The following is a 20178-nucleotide window of genomic DNA, read 5'->3' as shown; positions in this document are numbered from 1 at the left end:
TCGGACCATTAAGAAATGCAAACTGGCTTCGTACATCTGGCCCCAGGTGACCACCTTGATAACCGGAGTATCAACATGATATTATTATTGACATGGCTGCTATGTTGGCATAGCGTACCAATGTTTGTGCTAGACGGATTTCAGGGTCATGGCACGTCCAGGTAATGGTCATCAAGTATGTTGGAGATTTCTCAGACTCTGAGCACATGCACCACATCCAATAAGGACAAAATCTGTTTTATTTCCAGCTATCTTGGCCTAATGTATGTTGAACTTGGAACAATGCCTCTTCTGAGTCTGTGTAGTGAACTATAGGGCAGATTTACAAGGCCCTTGCGCCTCCTTGCACCACACTAGTATAATTTTTTTTACGCTAATGTGGCGTTAAGGAGGCTATTTCCCTGCGTCATATTTACAAAGTTCCACAATGCTTTTGGGGAAACCACCGCCATGGTGCACCTTATTGTAAATACTGCGCATCCATTGTATCATTAGGTAAGAGAGGGGCTACACAAGAAAAGTGTGACATCGGGACCGATGCGCCACTTTCTTGTAAATCTGGCCGTATATTTCTTAAGACAGTAAAGGAGTCAAAAAGTCCATTGCTGTTTGACTTTGATAGAATATTCCGAAAAATGGCAATAAATGTATGAATATCATTGGATACGCTACACAGCTGGATTTGGGGACTGATTTATTTTGAAGTTGGGAAATTTGAATAGCTGTTTGTTGATTTGAAGACTGGGATAATAAAAAGTGAATTAAAACAATTTCAAGATTCGAATGAGCACAATGCCCGATGCGAGCACAGCTTAAAAAACAAATGTGGCTTTGACACAATTTACTACTAATGAAGTAAATGTGAGAATTGCAATGACGAGTAATGTGTGGCGTGTGCGGATCTCTATTGAATTCTGTACGCTGCACGGCTGTGTAGAGAAGCCATTCCGAAGAAAGAGCGGTATCTGAACTTTAAGAACTAAAAATAAACGATGAGCAATATCAGTGCCCTGCCCAGTCCTTAATTTGTGCCGGTGATTGTAAGGGCATGACACTCATTTATTGAGACCAGTGCTTATCTCTCATCATTAGATTGGACCCAGAGCAAGAGAACCCAATGAAAGGGAGAAAGCAAGGATGAAAGAGACAGGAAGTGTAGGATGGTTGGAATAGGCGGGAGTAGATGGAATCAAAACTGCAGATGGTGCAGATGGACAATTCTGCAGGTTGTCCTTGGCCCAAGCTGCCGTGCCATCAGCGTCCCTATTTAAAGACCGCTCTCGACTTTCCCACAGATGAGAACATTTACATGTAAAATTGACTTCTGCTTTGCATCGCAGGATCAAAACTTTAAAATGTAAAACTGACTTCTGCTTTGCATCGCAGGATCCCCGGGTTTGAATACCAGCTCTGGTGCAAGCGTCTATGCAAAGCAGGAGAGGCCCAGCAGCTGCACTGACAGAGTCGGCCTGCAGACAGTCCTGTTCCCATCATACCAGGCCAGGAGCCGCCACCAACACTCAGGTAAGTCAGGCAGCAGTGGGTGGGACACAGACATATTGGGGCCTGGCAGCTTTACTGACAGAGTCCTGTTCCCATCATAGCAGGCCTGGAGCCGCCACCAACACACAGGTACGTCAGGCAGCAGTGGGTGGGACACAGACATCTTGGGGGCCTGGCAGCTTCACTGACAGAGTCCTGTTCCCATCATACCAGGCCAGGAGCCGCCACCAACACTCAGGTAAGTCAGGCAGCAGTGGGTGGGACACAGACATATTGGGGCCTGGCAGCTTCACTGACAGAGTCCTGTTCCCATCATACCAGGCCAGAAGCCGCCACCAACACACAGGTACGTCAGGCAGCAGTGGGTGGGACACAGACATCTTGGGGCCAGGCCGCTTCACTGACAGAGTCCTGTTCCCATCATAGCAGGCCAGGAGCTGCCACCAACACACAGGTACGTCAGGCAGCAGTGGGTGGGACACACATCTTGGGGGCCTGGCACCTGAATTTAGGTCACACTTTTTGGCACTGTGATTTCGTGTTTTAGGGCTCACAGATTCTTTCATTGAAAGAAAATATACAAATGACATCATAATAATATCAGCGATATACTTGGATTTTTTTTTTTTTTTAAATTGCAGAATATGAGGACTTGGGTAATTTTGCCTTTTTATGTTGAGATTCCACTGAGATCGTTTTTAAATGCTATAAATATTTTAAATCATGAATTGTATTATTAGTTGCATTCAATAATGGTTCATTAATGGATATACAATTGTGTTGCTCGGATATGTGCTACTGTAAAGTTAAGTACGCTAAACAATTTTTGGTGAATGGTAAATCAAAGACAGTGGAACTAAGAAAATGGAAAAAGAGAGTGGGGGACGATTGAACTAACATTATACAGATAGTCCTTTTTATATTAGCAAAGATTTGTTTCTTTCAAAAGCTGAACTCGGTGTCATTGCATTTTAGTTGTCCACTACCTGCTGGATGCTTGTTTCTAAGCATCAGAATAGTTGCCTAAGCAACAATTAACCTAAGTAACCAGATGTGGTTATCTATAGAAGCTTTACAATCAATGGATCCCACTCTCGCTCTTCCCAGTGGCCTTTACATCTGATTATATGTGCCCATGAGTTTGCTGAGAATCTGCAAGCAAGAGCAGTGCAGGGGTCCCTTTGGGCAAGCCAAGGGTGGCAGCTCTTTTGGGGGCCCGCACTGCCACTGCTAAATGAGTTTATAAGCAACAAAAGTAAGCATAACCTACTCCTGTAAGACATATACGATAAGGCAAGTAACCACCACTTAGAGGAGATTGTCTTCCTTATAACTCAGGTGCTTAAAGACCAGAAATGGGCCCTACGTGAATTTAGTGATTAGAGCCCAACAAGAGCGGCTGACAGACCTATTTGTCGCAAGCATTTAATATAGAGACTCTAAAGTCCCTGTAGGTTTTGTGGTCATCTTGCGTTCATGTCGTATTTAGAAACACAGCAATGTTTATTTATTCATTTTACATTTTATATAACTCCGTTCCATCTTAAGACATGTATTGTGCTTCACATTGAACAACAATTGAGACAAATGAAATCCTATTTATATTGGACGAAAGAAAGGGCATTAGCTACAGATTTGAACCATCCACACTGAAAGCAGTGATAGCAGGATAACCTCATAAAAGAAGGTTATATGTGGACGCGGGGAAGTGAGCAAGAAAAGCTTCATGAAAGGACTAAAGGATATTTATGGTGCTGAGGATCTGCAATAGCAGAGCAGAGGAGGAGACAAGGCGGAAGAGGTTACACAGAGAGAAAGGAATAAAAGAGATGAGGGATTTAGAGGAAGCTATTTAGTGCCTGGTGGCTGCACATCAGTGGGAAGTCTGGACAAACACGTTTTTATTATTTTCTGAAATGGAAGAAAAACCTTCTAAAATATTTGCAGCACTGGTATATTTGGTTTGCCATTGGTGGGACAGGAGGCTCCAATGTAGGAATATTTCTTGGTTTGTACAGACAGGTGTGTGGGGGCATCATGGATGGGAGGGGCACAAGTTGAATGTTAAATAGTCATTAAACTGCTCCTCTTTAAGTTTGATAATTTTGTAATTAAATTTTAGAATATAATTAAGGCTCCGGTTTTATGGTATTTATGTTTTTGACCGCTTCTTCTGTATTTATCCATATTTATTTTTTGGCCATCTTATTGGTATTCATCACTATTTTACTTTGTCTTAAGAATTAATGGAGCTCTAAAATTGTATATTTCCACATTTGTTTAACTGATATACATTAGGGCTCCCAGTTTATTGTATTTTATTCTACATTTCCATCTGTATTTAGCCATCTTTCTTTTTTGTTAATTTTATCTGTGCTTATCCATATTTAGTTTAGGTTTTGTGAAGAAATGAGCTGATACTAATATATTTCCACATTTATTTAACCGATAATTGTATGCCCCTAATTGAATAAATGCCTGACAGGTTTCAATGACATGAAAACCCACAGATGATAAATAAATATATTTATATGTACACATGAACATTTTAGTGTCACCCTGGTGCATATTTGCTGCTTTTTTAACCTCATTACTATAATTCCTCTATTTTTTATCTGCCTTACCTATCAAAACTTCCAGCTACTGGCCTAGCACTCATTAGAATCAGTCCAAAAAAAACAACATAATTTTTCGTTGCTCAAGGGAATGGGCTTCTTTAAGGATATTCTCCTCCCCATTGTGCCTCCATCTTCTGTCAAGCCTAATGTAGATCCCTGGAGAATCTGCACTCCTTAATTAGAAAGAAGAAGAATTGCAAATTCTCATTGCAAGTAATCCATCTTTTTATCTTCACTAATAGGCGGCACAGAGTGGTTAACACAGGGTTAGCTGACCCACACCTTTTCATTCACAAATGGTACAGTGTGTAAGGAGTTTCCTCTGACACTTTCAGTACCTATTTGGTCCTGCAGAATAAAGATCATCAGAGGAGCTCTGAAGAATTTCTTCAAACGGTATAGCTAAAAATAATTTAGGGGCCTACACAGGAGACCACTGATACAAGTTGTGGAGCTATCTCCAACAGTAAAGTGCATGCACGATCACACACACACACATCTTCACAGTCATAACAACCATTCATCAGCAGTCACACGTCACTGTTGTACATGGCTACAGACAGAGGTCCTCATTTTGAGTTTGGCAGACGGGATAGCCTGTTCGCCAAACTCCTAACAGGATGGCTGCCACCATAGTGGCGACCACCTCGCTGGACCCGTTAGGTGTTTCCCACTAGGCTGACATGCGGCAGCAGCATTGTCTCCAGCTTGAAATCGAGCCAGCGGCAATTCTGTCGCCTGTAGGGTACACCAGCTCCCTTGCAAGGTTTACTGTCTGCACAGCAGACCATGAACATTGCAATGGTGCTGTACAGGGGGACCCCTGCACTGCCCATACCAGTTGCATGGGCAGTGCAGGGGCCCCACTGAGACCTCCTGCACCTGTTCTGTCAGCCTTTTCATGGCAGTGTAACCACCATGAAAAGGCTGGCGGAGAACAAGGCCGTAATCCGCAGGGCAGCAACGCTGCCCTGGAGGATGGCGACCTCCACCTGCCGTCAAACCGTCGGAATCATCGATCCCGGCTGAGGCGGTGGATCCCTGGCAGTCTCACCGCCAGGGTCTGAATGTGGCGGTCGGACCACCACAGCAGTGGCAGTCCTGACCGTCACCGCAAGGCTGGCGGTCCTAAGACCCATAATGAGGCCCAGAGTTTCTCATTCAAGTCTGAGTATAGCTGATAAGACTATGGTGGTGGGCACCCCTTTTCCTTTCTCAGATAAAAGGGAATAGCACCAACAAAGTTTTCAAAAAGAAGTTGAAAGCTATACAACAGGATGCAAGGTTTGATGTATTGACAGTCGTTCTTGGCGGTGTGGAACAGGCGGAGCCCAGCAGTATGCGGGTGGGACATGGGCATCCCCTTCCTCAGCTTTGGTGAGGAGATATAAAAAGACACAGATTAGCACATTTCGGGTACGTGGATTGAGGAAAATGATAAAATCAAAGCAGAAAAACCGAACACCTTTAAACACAAATTAGCACAAATTGAGCAGACACTCAGGAGGCTTGATCACACGAGTTTTTTAAAATCTGAAAAGCAACTTTAAAGTACAGTGCAGAGATTACAGGGGTTATCCTCTATAAATGTCTCTCCTTCTTTGAGCTACTGTAGGAAGAGATGTGCAGATGCGTTCATGACAAATTACTTCAAAACAGTAACCGAACAATATACTTACATTTAAAATAAATTAAATTAAAAATGAAAATTAGAAAATTCTACAAATTATTAACATTGCCTAAAACATAACATTTAGCCATGTTTGTTACAAATGAAATCAAAATAAAATTTGTAGTGAGGGTGAGTGAGTTTAACTTTAAAGTATTGCAAAAAAAAAATATATATATATATTACATATTTAAATTAATTTACAATCTAATATAAAATAAATATTTAAGATTTAGTCTGTTGTTTTTTTTCCCTTTTTTTATTTAACAAAAAAAAAAAAGAAAAATAGTAACCTTTATAAAATTTCCCTATAGGAAGATTTCTGCCACCTGTGGCAAAAATCGCCACAAACAGATGGAAAGTTGCATACAGTAACTTTACTGTCATAAATTCAGTCATGTGAGTCTTGTCTAGGGGCCTCCTTATGAGTGTGGCTGTCTGAGGCCCGCCACACTTGTAGTGATGGTCGGACCTCCGCACTCCATGCGGTCCAACTGCCACATTACAAGCTTGGTGGATAGACCCGCCAGGGGACTGCTGTCTCTGCCAGGAATGTGGTTGTCAAACGGTAGACGGAGGCCGAAGTTGTACTCAGACACGGGTGTGCTGAACTCTGTGCTGCCGTGCTGATTACAACTTAGCTTTCCGCCAGCCTTCCCATGGCGGGGACCCTGCCATGGAAAGGCTGGTGGAAAGCCAGTGCCAGGGCCACAGGGGGGCCCTGCCCAGCACCATCATAATGCGCATCGTCTGTTTTGCGGACAGTGCGCATTCCAATGGTGCTGGTGTGCTGCGGTATTGGCCTCGGCTCTCTTAAGGGAGCTGAGGCCAATATCGTAGCACTGCTCCAGCCGGGCTGCCCAGCAGGAACCTCGTATTACAATGTTCTCACCAGTCAGCCTGGTGTGAACAAAGCAGTGACATCCTCCCCACGAGTTTGGCAGTCGGCTTTTCCAGTCACCAAACTCATAATAAGGCCCTAGTCTCATTGTCCAGTCAGAAATTGTGAATAACAAAAAAATTGGAGATATACACCTAGGTGTAAAAACAGATCTACACATCAGTAGATGTACACATGCAAACTTACCTTTATTTTTCATGTCCATATTGTTCTTAGAAGTGAAGTTACTTTTCCATGTCATCACATTGGCATTTGATAAAATCAGACCAGAAACCAGAAATCTATTCTTTAACAACTGGAGGTCTGCTTCTTATGATATGGTCAGTTGTGTGGTACGACACCCAACCGTTCCCCAATATCTCCTTCTCATACAGTCCCTTTGCAAGTGATCTTTTGTTTCATGGTAGTTGTGTTATCATCCTCATTATATCCTGTATTTCTGTTCATGTGAACCATAAAGGATACATACATATAGTCATATCAAACAGAAAAAATATGTAAAATACATAAATAAAATCACCATGAAATCAAATGAAACATAAAATCATTAAAAATGTTGAGGATTTCTGAAAACATTGTGCAACCATAACCGTGCAATATTAACAATTCAGTCTCCGTATTAAAATTAAACAAACAGTCCTCCTCTCCTAACCAAGAATCTTCTTCGACCTGACATGCCAAATAGCTGATAGAAATGTTACTATTGAGAACACAATTGGACCCCTGGTGCTTGTTCTGCAAACCCTCAGCACAGTGTGGCGACCACTGAAACCCACCAATTGGCAGAGTGGTTTAATCCAGTGTGCTTGTTGTTTTTTATAGGCTATACAAAAGAATAGGACGTGCCCAATAGTCTCCGGGTTTGTCCATCCCAGGGGACGGATGTTAGATGCTTCTAGCTTTTCTATGAACCAGTGAAAGCAAATAACGGAAGGGACCCTAATCTAAACCTAACATAAAGTGCTCGTGCATATGGCGTCAATGCAATATTTAGATGTGCCTCGAACTTAAACGAGCAGTTGAATGATAAAAAATGTCTGCTAAGCTGCCAAAGGGCACATTTGAAATTTTCTCTCCTTGGACAAAGTTCCAAGAGGACAGTCTGAGCTTTTCAATGGCATTACTCAGCAGTTCATACATTTTTGTCCAATAAACCCCCAGACCTAACTTACATAGTTCTTAATGTAAAGGCACCAAGGAATTTTGTCTGCATGTGAACCCTCAACAGACCTCGAAGCCACTCCCTATAGGGCTCTAATTCGTCCGTAGACCATACTTTTAACAAACACTGTACAGGTCTTAAAGCAGCAAAAGAGTACTTTGGTTCAGCTTCCATATATTTCCAGAGAAGGAGAAATGAGAAAGATGGACGCTCTACTTGCAAATCTTGTACTAACCCTGCCCATTGTTTTAAAGACATAGGGGGTTATTCTAACTTTGGAGGAGTGTTAATCCGTCCCAAAAGTGACGGTAAAGTGACGGATATACCACCAGCCGTATTACGAGTTCCATAGGATATAATGGACTCGTAATACGGCTGGTGGTAAATCCGTCACTTTTCCGTCACTTTTGGGACGGATTAACACCTCCTCCAAAGTTAGAATAACCCCCATAGTACACTTCAGTTGGTGCCCTGACCATCTATGTGAGTCTTCGAGTCGGACGCCCAAGTAATCAAACTCAGGCACCCTCTTGAGGACCTTCCTATCTAGCAGTGTGGTTCTTTTCATCTTATTCTTACCATCTCAAAACACCATGTACTTTGTTTTGAAGTTGTTAATTTGCAACCCATATGCTTCTAAATATGCCAAAAACCTTTTTAAAAGAATGAATAAATGGAGGGGGTTTCTGATAACAGCAAGGTGTCATCGGCAGCATACATTCATTTGAATAAAAAAGAAAAAGAGTGGGGGGCCAGTACGCACCTTTGGGGCACTCCTTTTTGTATCTGTATTTCCTCTGAGAGATCCCCATGAGGACCCCATCTAACTCTTGCAAAATTGCCAGAGAACAATTCCTTTATTGACGTCAACAGGCCTCTTGGTACTCCTATCCTTGACAAAGTCTCTCACCTTCTGAGAACAAGGTCAAACGCAGAGCGTAGATCCACAAAGGCGACAAACAATCTCCCTGCCACCAAATTAATGGTCCTCCACTTTATTGCTAAGAAGCATATGATTTGATCCACTGTGCTTATTTTCTGCCTAAACCCTGCCTGCAAATGTGATAGTGTTCTTTTCCAAAATCCAGTCCCATAGTCTGGTGAGTATTTGAAAGCTAAACATGTTCTGAATGTTACCTATCAGCCTTATTGGTCTGTAATTACTTGGGGATGCTCTATAACCTTTCTTAAAAATAGGAATTATTATTGATCCTTTCCAGGAGCTGGAGATTTCACCATCCACCAGCAGGGCATTGGACAAAGAGTTTATATACGGGTCCCAGATCCGGGGTTCAGATCTATACAGGTCAATGGGGAGTCTACCTAGACCAGGAGCTTTCCCTGGCTTCTGTGCCAATATGGCCGCCATAGTTCCTTTAAGAGAAAAGCCATCATCTAGCCCCTCATTCTTTCCTTGGATAGAAAGTATTGCTGGATTACATGACGTTTCAATTAACGGGGTCTCTAATTTATAAAGATCCCTGAAGTGGGAGACCCACATCTCTGGAGGAATATGGCAATCAGATCTGGGTTTATCGCTACACCCATTTTGTGTTACTAACTACCAAAAGCGCTTGCTAGCTCTATCGCTCAATGTTCTGATTATGTTGTCCCAAATGGCCTCCTCCCACTGGACTTTGCTTGCATTGCAAATACTAGCATACTCTCACCTGGTTTGAACAATCGTGGTTCTATCCTTCTGTTTTGCAGCCTTAATAAGATTATCCTTGGCTATTCTACAGTCATATTTAAACCATTCGTTAGACCTCACTTGTTTGGGACCCTTTCTCCCCTTACAATGTTTCACAAATAATAAACCCAATCTATAAAAGAAATTCTTGTGCATCGCAACTTTCTGCCCAGATGTAAGCTCATTTTGTGTAAGTGTCACAAATTAATTCTGGACCTTTTTATTTAAATTGGCTAGCAAATCCTCTGAGTTCGAAAAAGTCACCCATTTTAAGGATACCACCACCAGATTATTGATGCCATTTACCCAACAGTCCCCTCCCTTTAATAGTTGTCTTGTGCTAGTTTACCAAAATAGGAAATTATTGCTATCATAACGATCATCTACCAAAAAATCAGTTATCTCATGCCAAATTTTCAGGTTCAATAATATGGTTACTGTATTTCCTCCTGACAAAGGTAGGCTTGGCAGTGCTGTCTGAGGGAAATTACCCGTTTCCCAGTCTTAAACCATGCAAGACCATTAGATCTATCATCTGGAGAGCTGTTTCACTAATTTTAGGTAATTTGCACATAGTGCTAAGAGGAGATATCTGTCATGAGAGATGTTCTTCCTTAATCAATTCTAAATATGGGGAATATTGTTCAAAATCACTGGCAATAATTACACAATATAAAGAAGAAAAGTCTGCCAAGAATGAATTGAGAAGACATAGGGTTTTGGAAGTCTTAGAGAAGGAGGTGGATCTGTTATAGCTATTTACTAGCAGATGGGGGACAGTTTTTGAGGTTATAGTAAGGACTAAAATATCAGGGGAATCAATATGTACTCTCTTGCGTTACAACCCAATGAAACTGTAGCCCATATAATGACCCCACAGCCCTACTTGATGTTGAAGGGGCAGCCTCAATACAATAAGAATTAAAGCCCTGCCTATAAACATTTGTAGTGGCCAACGTCTCCTGGAATAGACATAGATCGAAATTGTCTATAGACAATCCCCAGTCCAAGTCTTCTATCTTTGCCCTTGTGCCTGCGATATTCCATGATATGAGAAAAAAAGAAAGCCTGCCTGTGTTCCATGGAATAGGGCCACTTGCCCCAGTTGTTGTGAACTGAAAAGGAATGGCTAATCTACCAGAATCAACTTTGTTTCACTATCATGGATGGGAGATAACCAATCTGCATAGCATTCAGGTGGTAAAGTTGGGACGGTAGTATCTGGGTCACAAGTATAATCAAGAAGAGAGTGCAGGTTAGACAGTCTAAATGCAATAACCTATTTTCCACAGTGGTGTCATGCTGAGGTATTCTATTTTTTCCATTTTGTGCCACCCAAATGCATTGATCCACCAGAGTAGACTACCCTAATCCCGACTGCAAGGGAGGTTGGTAGTTTGGCCAGCTCTTTTTGAACAAGATGTTTGACCCATTTATGAGCAAGGGACGAGCATCCAGAGATATCAGGCCCTCCATCAGGTCTGGTGCGATCAATTTATTTTCTTTCTTGTCCCATGCATTGAGTGGCGATTAACATACAATATGTCCGAGTACACAACCAATCTACATTGCCTCACATGTCTAACCCAGTGGGTGACTTTGTTCTTCAAAAAGTCACTATTTTCATGTGAGTCAGGAGACAATTTGGGCATTTTGCACATATACACTCTGTGGCCTGTCTTATTTCCAAAGCCGATTTGCCAGAATTGGGATGGCTTGGGGCCATAAATAGGTGCTTGACCAAGATCTCCAAATCTACTGCGGGCACTAGACATTACTTGAATGGCTTCAATTTCCCATTTTTCCATTGACAAAGGTTTTTCTCTTACAGAGTTTTGAATGCTGCCACCTTGGAGACGTCTTGCCTTTCTGAGGCTCCTAGGGATGTATCTAACTGTGGTGTCATTATTAGCCGGGATTGATTTCTCATATGTTTGTACTCCATGGATTTATGCAACAAAATAACAACTTCTGATAACATGCCTTTCATGGTGGCTACCTCGTTCCGTAGCTCCATGATAAGACCAACAGCTTCTTTTAGGGAAGAAATGCTCACTTCCTGGAGCGTTGCTGTCAAAGTACATGTTGGGGATGTAAGATTTGGCATTGGTGGTTCCAGGTCCTTGGGCTAAGTTCCGATAGGAATCTGTGGCGGGCATGGCACCATTTGGACTGGATCACTTTTTTTCTTTTCCCAATACCTGTGTCACTTCCTTTTAAAATGGTTTTCACCTCTTCTATTAATGTATCAGCCTCATTGGAAACACAATTTGATATCTTTAATGAGCGCTTAAGGGAACTTTCGGGATCCTGGATTTTGCGGCTTCTCCCACAGGTTTTTTTTTGTGGCTTATGCTTGCCCATCATTAAATTGTGAACGAGTTGTTAAAATATACAGCGCTTATACCCCCTTGACTTTCCAATTCCACTTTAAGAAAATGTGCGCACAATTACAAAAATAGGGAGCGGATAACACTTGTACCTGGGAACCGTTAGTGGTGGCCCAGCCTTCTTTGGACTCTCATGGCTGCAGATGGACCTGCCATTGTGTCCTTGCCGGCCCCTGCTGGTGGGGTGGTGGCTAGGACAGGCAGTACTGATGTGGAAACAAGCTGGCTCCGGTAGCAGCACCCCCAGGCAGCGGGAGAGAGGGCATGTGCTTGCCCATCGCCAGCGCCTCCTGGTGCGGTGGTGGCTGAGACAGGCAGTGCCGCTGTGGAAACAAGTTGGTCCCAGTAGAGGTGCCCCCCAGGCAGCGGGAGCCCACATTGCGTTTTCAAGCCCTGAGAGAGGACATGTCCTTGCCTGTTGCTGGCGCCTCCTGACACAGCGGTGGCTGGGACAGGCAGTCCCGATATGGAAACAAGCTGGCCCCGGTACCAACACCCCCCAGTCAGTGGGAGCCCACGTTGTGCTTTCAAGCACCAAGAAAGGACACGTCCTTGCCCATCGCTGGCACCTCCTGGCACGGTGGTGTCTGGGACAGGCAGTCCCAATGTGGAAACAAGCTGGCCCCAGTAGTGTCCCGCTTAATCTCAACGTGCACAAAACACGAGTTACTAAAATCAAGTACATTCAACTCAGGTTTGTACTTCAGCTCCAGCGGTCAGTAATCACAAGTCACACATAAAGAGTGTCTCATATCATAAGTTAACTTATTTAACTGTGTAATTAGATTTCAAAGAAGAGATTGACGTTTTTGCACTCATGCTCATGTACAAACACTGATTACTGACCCTGACAATGACCCCCAACAGTCTATTGCCTGTCTATAATCACAAAATTAAGTTTTTTCTGAAAGCATCAGACAATTCCTTTGAAGCACCCCTTATTCTAGACTCCTCCCCATCCTCACCCGACATTTCCAATCCATTTAATTACACAAAGTTTATTTTAAAAACATGTGCACATGTGCAAATAGACAGAATCAATCCAATGAATATCAAAATCCACACCTGAGAAGTGAAAAATCATATTGCGCAAACATATCACAGTAATCATCCCCACCAAGCAAGATCTCTTGCTTGGAACACAAACCTTGCTCCGGTGCTGCCAGGCCCTTCTCATAGAACTGCATATGGGGTATCTCAGTTCCGTCACAGATGTTAAAGCCTTCTTTAGTTAACCTAGTGTTCTTAATCTCAAAAACAGGTTTCAACCACGGATTTCTCAATATAGAACAAAAGAGGAAGGTTAACAAAAAGCACAAATCAAGTATGTTGTTTTTTGCCTCAAATGCCACTCTAGAAAGAGACCGACCATATGCAAATCAGCTTGGCTTTGCTCCAATATCTATCCAGAGTCATTACCAGTGTCTGAGATTAATTCATGCATTCCTCCCATTTGTGTGCCAAGGTGGTGAGGCAACACAGGTAATGATTTGTGCATCTCATGTTTTCCTCCAACTAAATCTTAGGTCAAGGTAGTGAACATCATCTGCCAGCTGTAATGGTGAGCCAAAGAGTTGAAAGACTTTATAATATATCTGCTTCCTACAACTACAACCAAACATTTTGCTATGTTTGGCTCCAACTTCTTCCACATGCAATACTGCTTGACAGTGAGCACTGCCTATCCAATTGATTACTTACTAATGCCAACTTCTGTCATAATCCCTGATCCATAAATCCAGACACCCAAACCAGAATTCCTGCTCCCATTTCTATCCTCACACAGTTCTGACCTCCAACTATTTTTACCTGTGATCCCTTCTCATTAGCCCGCAGTCACATACACGCTTCCATAATTGTTCTTACGCAATCACTGACCTAGGATTCACCGATCATGACACCCTAGAACCCACTATGCCGTTGCCCTTTAACTCCGCAGTCACCACCCAGGAGCAATGACCCCAATGCAACTCTCCAAACCATTTTGTACCTCACCGCTGTGGTCCGCTATCTGAGCACCACGGTAAGTCTCACAAGTGCACACATATGTGTTTGCTCCTGAACTGAAACTTCAACCAGTGCGCAATGTTCATTCAGATCACGTGATTTTTCCATCACTCAGATACCGCTACAGTGATGTATCCTTGTCAACACTTTATTGAACTGAAGCGGGATTCCTTTGCGGATTGAGCTCTTGCATCTGCACGAACCCCTTAAGGCTGTCATTGATATCGGAACTTCTCCTTAGCATCCTGTTAATGACCTGGTGCTTGACATTTGGATTGAAACGTCATCTACATGATTCAATTAGACTAATAGTGTCCCATTACAGAGTCTCCTTGAGAGTCCATCATGAGGACTCTGCTTGGTATCAGCTATTTCCTGTCACGTCTATATATTCATGCGCTTGAATCAAGTTTCAGTTACTTGAAGATTTTTGTATCACATGTGTGAGCACTACAGAACATCAAGGACAACACTTCTTTTGATGTCTACAAGACTGCATATATATTGTGATTATACGAACGAATTGTGTCACAACTTAAAGCTTTCGTTAAGTCTGTCTCTTTTCAATAGCAAAGTTCACATGAAATTTAACAGCAGTACAAGGTATTGCATATTTTATAGGATATGCCTAAAACATATTAACAACTGACTGTGATGTATTTTCACACTGGCTATACAATCGGTATGTTGTATCACTAATAACAAATTGCCAAAAACTCAGGCCCTGATTTATACTTTTTGGCGCAAAACTGCACCATCGCAGTTTTGCACCCGAAGGTTTAGCACCAGCTTGCACCATTTCTGAGCACCAGCCGGGCACCATATTTATGGAACGGTGCAAGCCGGTGCAAAGGGTAGGCTAGCGTAAAAAATAAAGACGTTAGCTGTGTGAGGCTGGCGGTATGGAAGAAGTGGCTTTTGCACCAAAAAATGACGTTAGCCAGGTTACAGTAAAAAAAATAAAAAATGACTCTAACCAGCCTAGCGTCATTTTCTGATACAAAACCATCCATACCAATTGACTCCTGTCTTAGAAAAGACAGGAGTCATGCCCGCCACCCCAATGGCCAGCACAGGGGACCAGAGTCTCCTGGGCAAGGCCAGTGAGCCCAGTGCCATGTACGGGGGCCCACTTCAGGGTCCCCAATGGCACTTAAAAAAAACACTTACCTGTACTTACCTGGGATGGGGTCCACCATCCTCTGCTGTCCCTCTGGTGTGGGTAGGGGTGTCCCTAGGGCTTGGGGAGGGTACCTGTGGGCTTATACTATGGTGTTCCACCATGGAAATAGGCCCACAGGTCCCCTAACGACTGCCCTGACCCAGGCGTTAAATAATGGTGTAAAGCAAGCTTTCCACCATTATTTGACCCATCCCACCGCCGTGTGTGATTTTAGGATGGGGGGGATAAATATGGCACTAAGGCCATAGAGTAATGTTTTTCACAGGAACGCCTACTTTGCATCTCATTGACACAAAGTAGGTTTCCACGTCCAAAAAATGACTAACTCCATAAATTTGGCACTAGACGGGTCTAGCACCAAAGTATAAATATGGAGTTAGTTTTGCACCAAATTTGCATAAAAAACAATGACGCAAATTTGGCGCAAAAAAGGTATAAATATGGTCCTGAGTCCCTCTGTGCTGCTTTCGCCTGTATAATACATCAATTAGGAGTATCAAGGAGTAGCAAGTTTTTCTTTCTTAGTCACTTGCTACCTCTGACACTTCCCTTGTGGTCCAAAGGGTCGGGGTCATGAAGGTAGCTTTCAAAACTGTGAGTCACTCTGTAATGCTATCTGGGCCATCTTGTCTGGACTTTGTAGGATGGTTCATCTCTTGGTTCTCCATTTTTTTTTAAGTCAAAGAGAACCTTCAAGATATTCTTGCTCCTTTTACCTCATAACACAAACTTTGCTCGTGTGTGCCCCACAGGTGGTGCTAGACTTGAAAAAACTATGGGAACCCATCAGGGTCAAGGTGTGGTAACAAAAAAGGGGTGAAATCACGAGGGGTGGAGTCATGATAAGCAGACTGATAGCCAACTTATACATTTTTTTTTAAAACTCTGTCAGGAAGATTTTGGCAAGAAGGAGAAATGGGACAGTAAATGTGTTCAGGCTTAATTTGTTGCAAAGGGTGCATTTTAAAATACCTTATGTGGTTAAGATATCGGCTGTAAAGATCTTTGTGAGACCAGTAAATCTCAGAGAATAATAATTAAAATAAAGGTAAGATAACTGTAGAGATTACTGCATTTGCTCGAGAGATCTGTATTTTGTTTGATATTTGTGGTATATAAATTGCAGTTCCTCTAATATAGCACATTGAGCAATGAACCAGCATCAAGGAACTGCATATAAATAGCAAGGCATTGGTTTAGAACCTTATTATTTTTTCTCAATCTGTTGGTAAGAAGGCTAATCAAAAGGGCTTCTTTGGATAGTAATAAAGTCTTATTGGTACACACAACCCCAAGCACTGCGTTGCATTTTAAATCCCGACTTTTTGTTTTTCCCATGTATTCAAACTCGCTTTGCGCTGGAAAGTAAATTTGAAATAAGCAGTTAGTGTCGATTTGCTTCAGTGTTGTGATACAAAATTGGTGCGAAAACTTAGTAAATATGTTCCCAACCTCCTAAGGTTTTGAAAGCTGCTAAAAACGTGGTTATTTTCTGCTAGTGCTGTGCAGCCGTTGGAATGACTGTGCTCCCTCCCAGCTGCCTAGGTGGTATTTTGAGAATTTTCCAGTGTAGCAAATTACAGAGGTTTGGGTGAACATTTCAACTTTATAAGTCCCAAAATAACTAATTAACTAACTAAACAAACAAACAAATAAATGAAGGCAATGGCAGAGAAAAGAAAGCAAATACAGCTGTAGGACATAGATGGCAAGCACTGCTAATTAAGAAGGGAGTCTCCCGCCCTTAAACAAAAAAAAAATATTTTGGCTTTCTCATAGTTAAAACGTACTACCTTCTAATCGACGGAAGGTAGGAAATTAAATTCCTCTGATGTTAGTTCTCATGGTGCTCCCAAATGTTGGCATGCATACTCTTACTGTTTACTTTTTGTATAATAATTCTATATTTGTTTTGAACATTGAAGATTTGAACTAGACTATTACATTAGCATGCATAAGTAATAATGTAGTTTTATTATCGGTACTGAAGCCCCATAGTGTAAAGAAGTCAAAATCATTAAAAAAGCAGATAAAAAAATAACGAAAGGAATGAAAAATATGGGACAACGAAAACATACAGTCAGCTGGTAAACACATTCTTCACCTTTAACAAACCAAGTTGACTGTGTCCAGTACAAACATAAGCAATAAAATGGCAACAAGTTTTCAAACCCTTGCAAGCTGCTATCAAACCCTCGTGAGCTGCTATCAAACCCTCGTGAGCTGTTATCCAACCCTCGTGAGCTGTTATCCAACCCTCGTGAGCTGCTATCAAACCCTCGTGAGCTGTTATCCAACCCTCGTGAGCTGTTATCCAACCCTCGTGAGCTGCTATCAAACCCTCGTGAGCTGTTATCCAACCCTCGTGAGCTGTTATCCAACCCTCGTGAGCTGTTATCAAACCCTCGCGAGCTGTTATCAAACCCTCGTGCGCTGCTATCAAACCCTCGTGCGCTGCTATCAAACCCTCGTGAGTTGTTATTAAACCCTCGTGAGCTGTTCCCCCTCAAAATACATTATAATGCTGGTAGATAACATCCGGGTCCATTCCCACCCCTACACCATCCCGCCAACATCTGAGTATTGTACTTGATCCGTTAGTTCAGTCCATCAGAAAGAACTCCCCTTGCTCTTCAGATTTCCTTACATTTACCCATTTTGGTCTCTAAATTGCATATTATTATTTGATAAATTGCCATTCGATGCCTATCTTGTAACGCTCTATCATAGGTGCGTAAGACTGCTGTTTTCCAAAGTTTAAGGATTTCTAATTTTGCGACATCCAAAGAGGTTGAGATCCATCTGTGCAGGAGGGTAATACGTGCTTCAAGAATGTCAATGATGTCTAAATTTCCCTTAATTTTGGACCACAACAGTGACTAATAAGTCTTTGGCTTAAGGCAGACCCAAAGTACATGGACTATGTTACAGAGAGGTTGCTTGCAACTCCGCCCTTTTGATGGAGGACTCAACCCTGCCTTGGGTAAATGCAATGGGATCCGGTGCCATTGATGTCAAATTTTAAACTACACTTGTTTAACTGTGCTTCTCTAAGTCTTTTATCGTGATTCAGGATCACATCAGTCAGTTGTCCCCATCATATACTATTGATAAACGGTTTCCCTACCATCTTTCCTGTTTACTTTACTCTATGCATCATTCGTCAGCAGCAAATAGGAGGAACTAGCTATCGGACAAGGATTCAATACCATGATGGTGTTGGTGGTAAAAGTGTTAGTGACATCATTGGGACCATCCGTGGTGTTTTGGTGAATTGATGACCATGGTAACTAAGAATGCCGGGTCAACTTTGCAATACCTTCAGAATATCTTTCCTGTTCCACTGTGAACTTTTAGAAAGAATGGCCCAGATTCACTTTTAATGCATGCAGTTCAGCACCCAAGGAGTGGCCTGCTGCTGGTTTCATATCCTGTGCTAGTGCTTAACAGGCTGCCTTGTGATATGCACAGCATCGCGTCATGGTGCAGAGGTCTTTAGCACATGGTTTGTATGGGATGCTTAACCTTCCTGTTCTACTTGATGTTTAGACAAACTGAGAAGGTTCCCACGTGTTTAATGTGTGCTGCGTATTGCAGCACACATACATTGACCTTTTTTGTGTGATGAATATATTCTCCTTGGTTGTATGTGTTTCAAGTAAGATTGTGGTCTGGCTAAGTAGAATTGACTTTGCATCAAAAACTTTGGGTGCTAGCGTTGATCTGGCCGGTAACACCCCAGTAACGCTACCTTGAGGCAAAGGAAGGCAAAGAGGTGGAATCTGACTCTGACTTAAAGCTGCCGTAAGATGGTGTTGTTAAAATGACCCTAGGCCCTGCTCTCACCCTATTCTTAGGTGGTTTGTCCCTACCGTATATTCATGTACAATGATAACTGTGTCTTCAGCACATTTACACCTAGTGCATATGCAATGTTGAACTGAATGAAAGTCTTGGTACCATGTTGGACTGGTAAGACCCAAGATAATATCTCCCTTCACAGGTAAATTTTCAATAAAGAACAATTACAAAAAAGCAAGGCAAAAGGCCACGAACGGTTTTTGGTTGTGAAAATTTTGCCTTCCGGCTCCAAAAACCCTTTAGCATTGGATAGTAAATAGCATGCACCACTTTGCGTCATTCTATTGTCAGCACAAAAGCTTTGTAAAAGTGGTCCAAGATCTTCTGGAAGACTGCATTCTTCTTCTCTTGCTCTGTGTCACCCCTTTAAGCCTCTGCATTCAGTTTCCAAGGGCCACACTGCTACTGCCTCCACCTCTTACATGACTGGACCAGTTCCTACCAACTTCCAGGTTAGAGTGTAGTGACCTGACCTTGTGACATGAAATACAAGTAGCTTTGTATCTTGCACGTACAGTCATCTCAGATGACAAAAAAACACGGTGGCACATCAGACAACATAGTTGCCCTGTACATACAAGTATATCACAGTTTGTGCAATTTTAGGAAGCATCTGCCTGCATGTTTTATAGACTTGAAAAGTGCACTTGATGGCACTGCCGAAGTATGGTGATCTCTAAAGCCTCTAGGAGGCGCCTACTACTTATGGAGATTGTGTACACAAATATACGGGTACAGAAACATAGGGAGATAACCTGATGCTATACACCAACAAGGGACTGTGTCCCTAGGCACTCCTGTTAATGTATATGTTGAGAACATTGGCCGCACAAAGAGCTTACTCATCATAGCTGGAGGGCACCTGTAATATATCTTGCAGATGATACTGTCATTTTCAAGTTAAGCATTATTGGGCTGCAGCACACCCTGAATTCCATGGGTGAACATTGTAAGATAAATCCTTGTCAATAGACCCTTTAAAGTAAAACTTTGTGGTCTTTCTGTCGAAGGCCAGAGATGTCAGCATCTACAGACACTTAGAGCATAGTGCGACCTCATATAAATACCTAGGGCGGATCTCCCACGAAGAGGCCCCAATTTAGCATAATCGATAGTAAATTCTAAAACAAAACCAGCTAATATTCGCGTTTACTCGCTTGTCTAAAAACCTTCCATACACTTCAATAAAAGCAT

The 20178-nt window shown here is 42.4% G+C and overlaps 1 protein-coding gene across 2 annotated transcripts in view; it reads left to right on the top strand.

Moving 5' to 3' along the window:
* The first annotated feature begins 1386 nt into the window (after window positions 1-1386).
* GNG13 (G protein subunit gamma 13) overlaps window positions 1387-20178 on the top strand; it is a 78361-nt gene continuing 59569 nt past the window's right edge. The window contains exon 1 of one of the 2 annotated variants that reach the window (XM_069209817.1): window positions 1387-1524. The gene's annotated coding sequence lies outside the window, so the exon portion shown is untranslated. Of the gene's footprint in view, window positions 1525-1677; window positions 1742-20178 lie in introns of those variants that run through there. The other variant, XM_069209816.1, reaches the window with a different exon arrangement.

Source organism: Pleurodeles waltl, chromosome 10 (genome assembly GCF_031143425.1).
Source record: "Pleurodeles waltl isolate 20211129_DDA chromosome 10, aPleWal1.hap1.20221129, whole genome shotgun sequence".
NCBI lineage: Eukaryota > Metazoa > Chordata > Amphibia > Caudata > Salamandridae > Pleurodeles > Pleurodeles waltl.
Note: the sequence above shows the minus strand (reverse complement) of the source record. Positions and strands in the feature narration are given on the sequence as shown.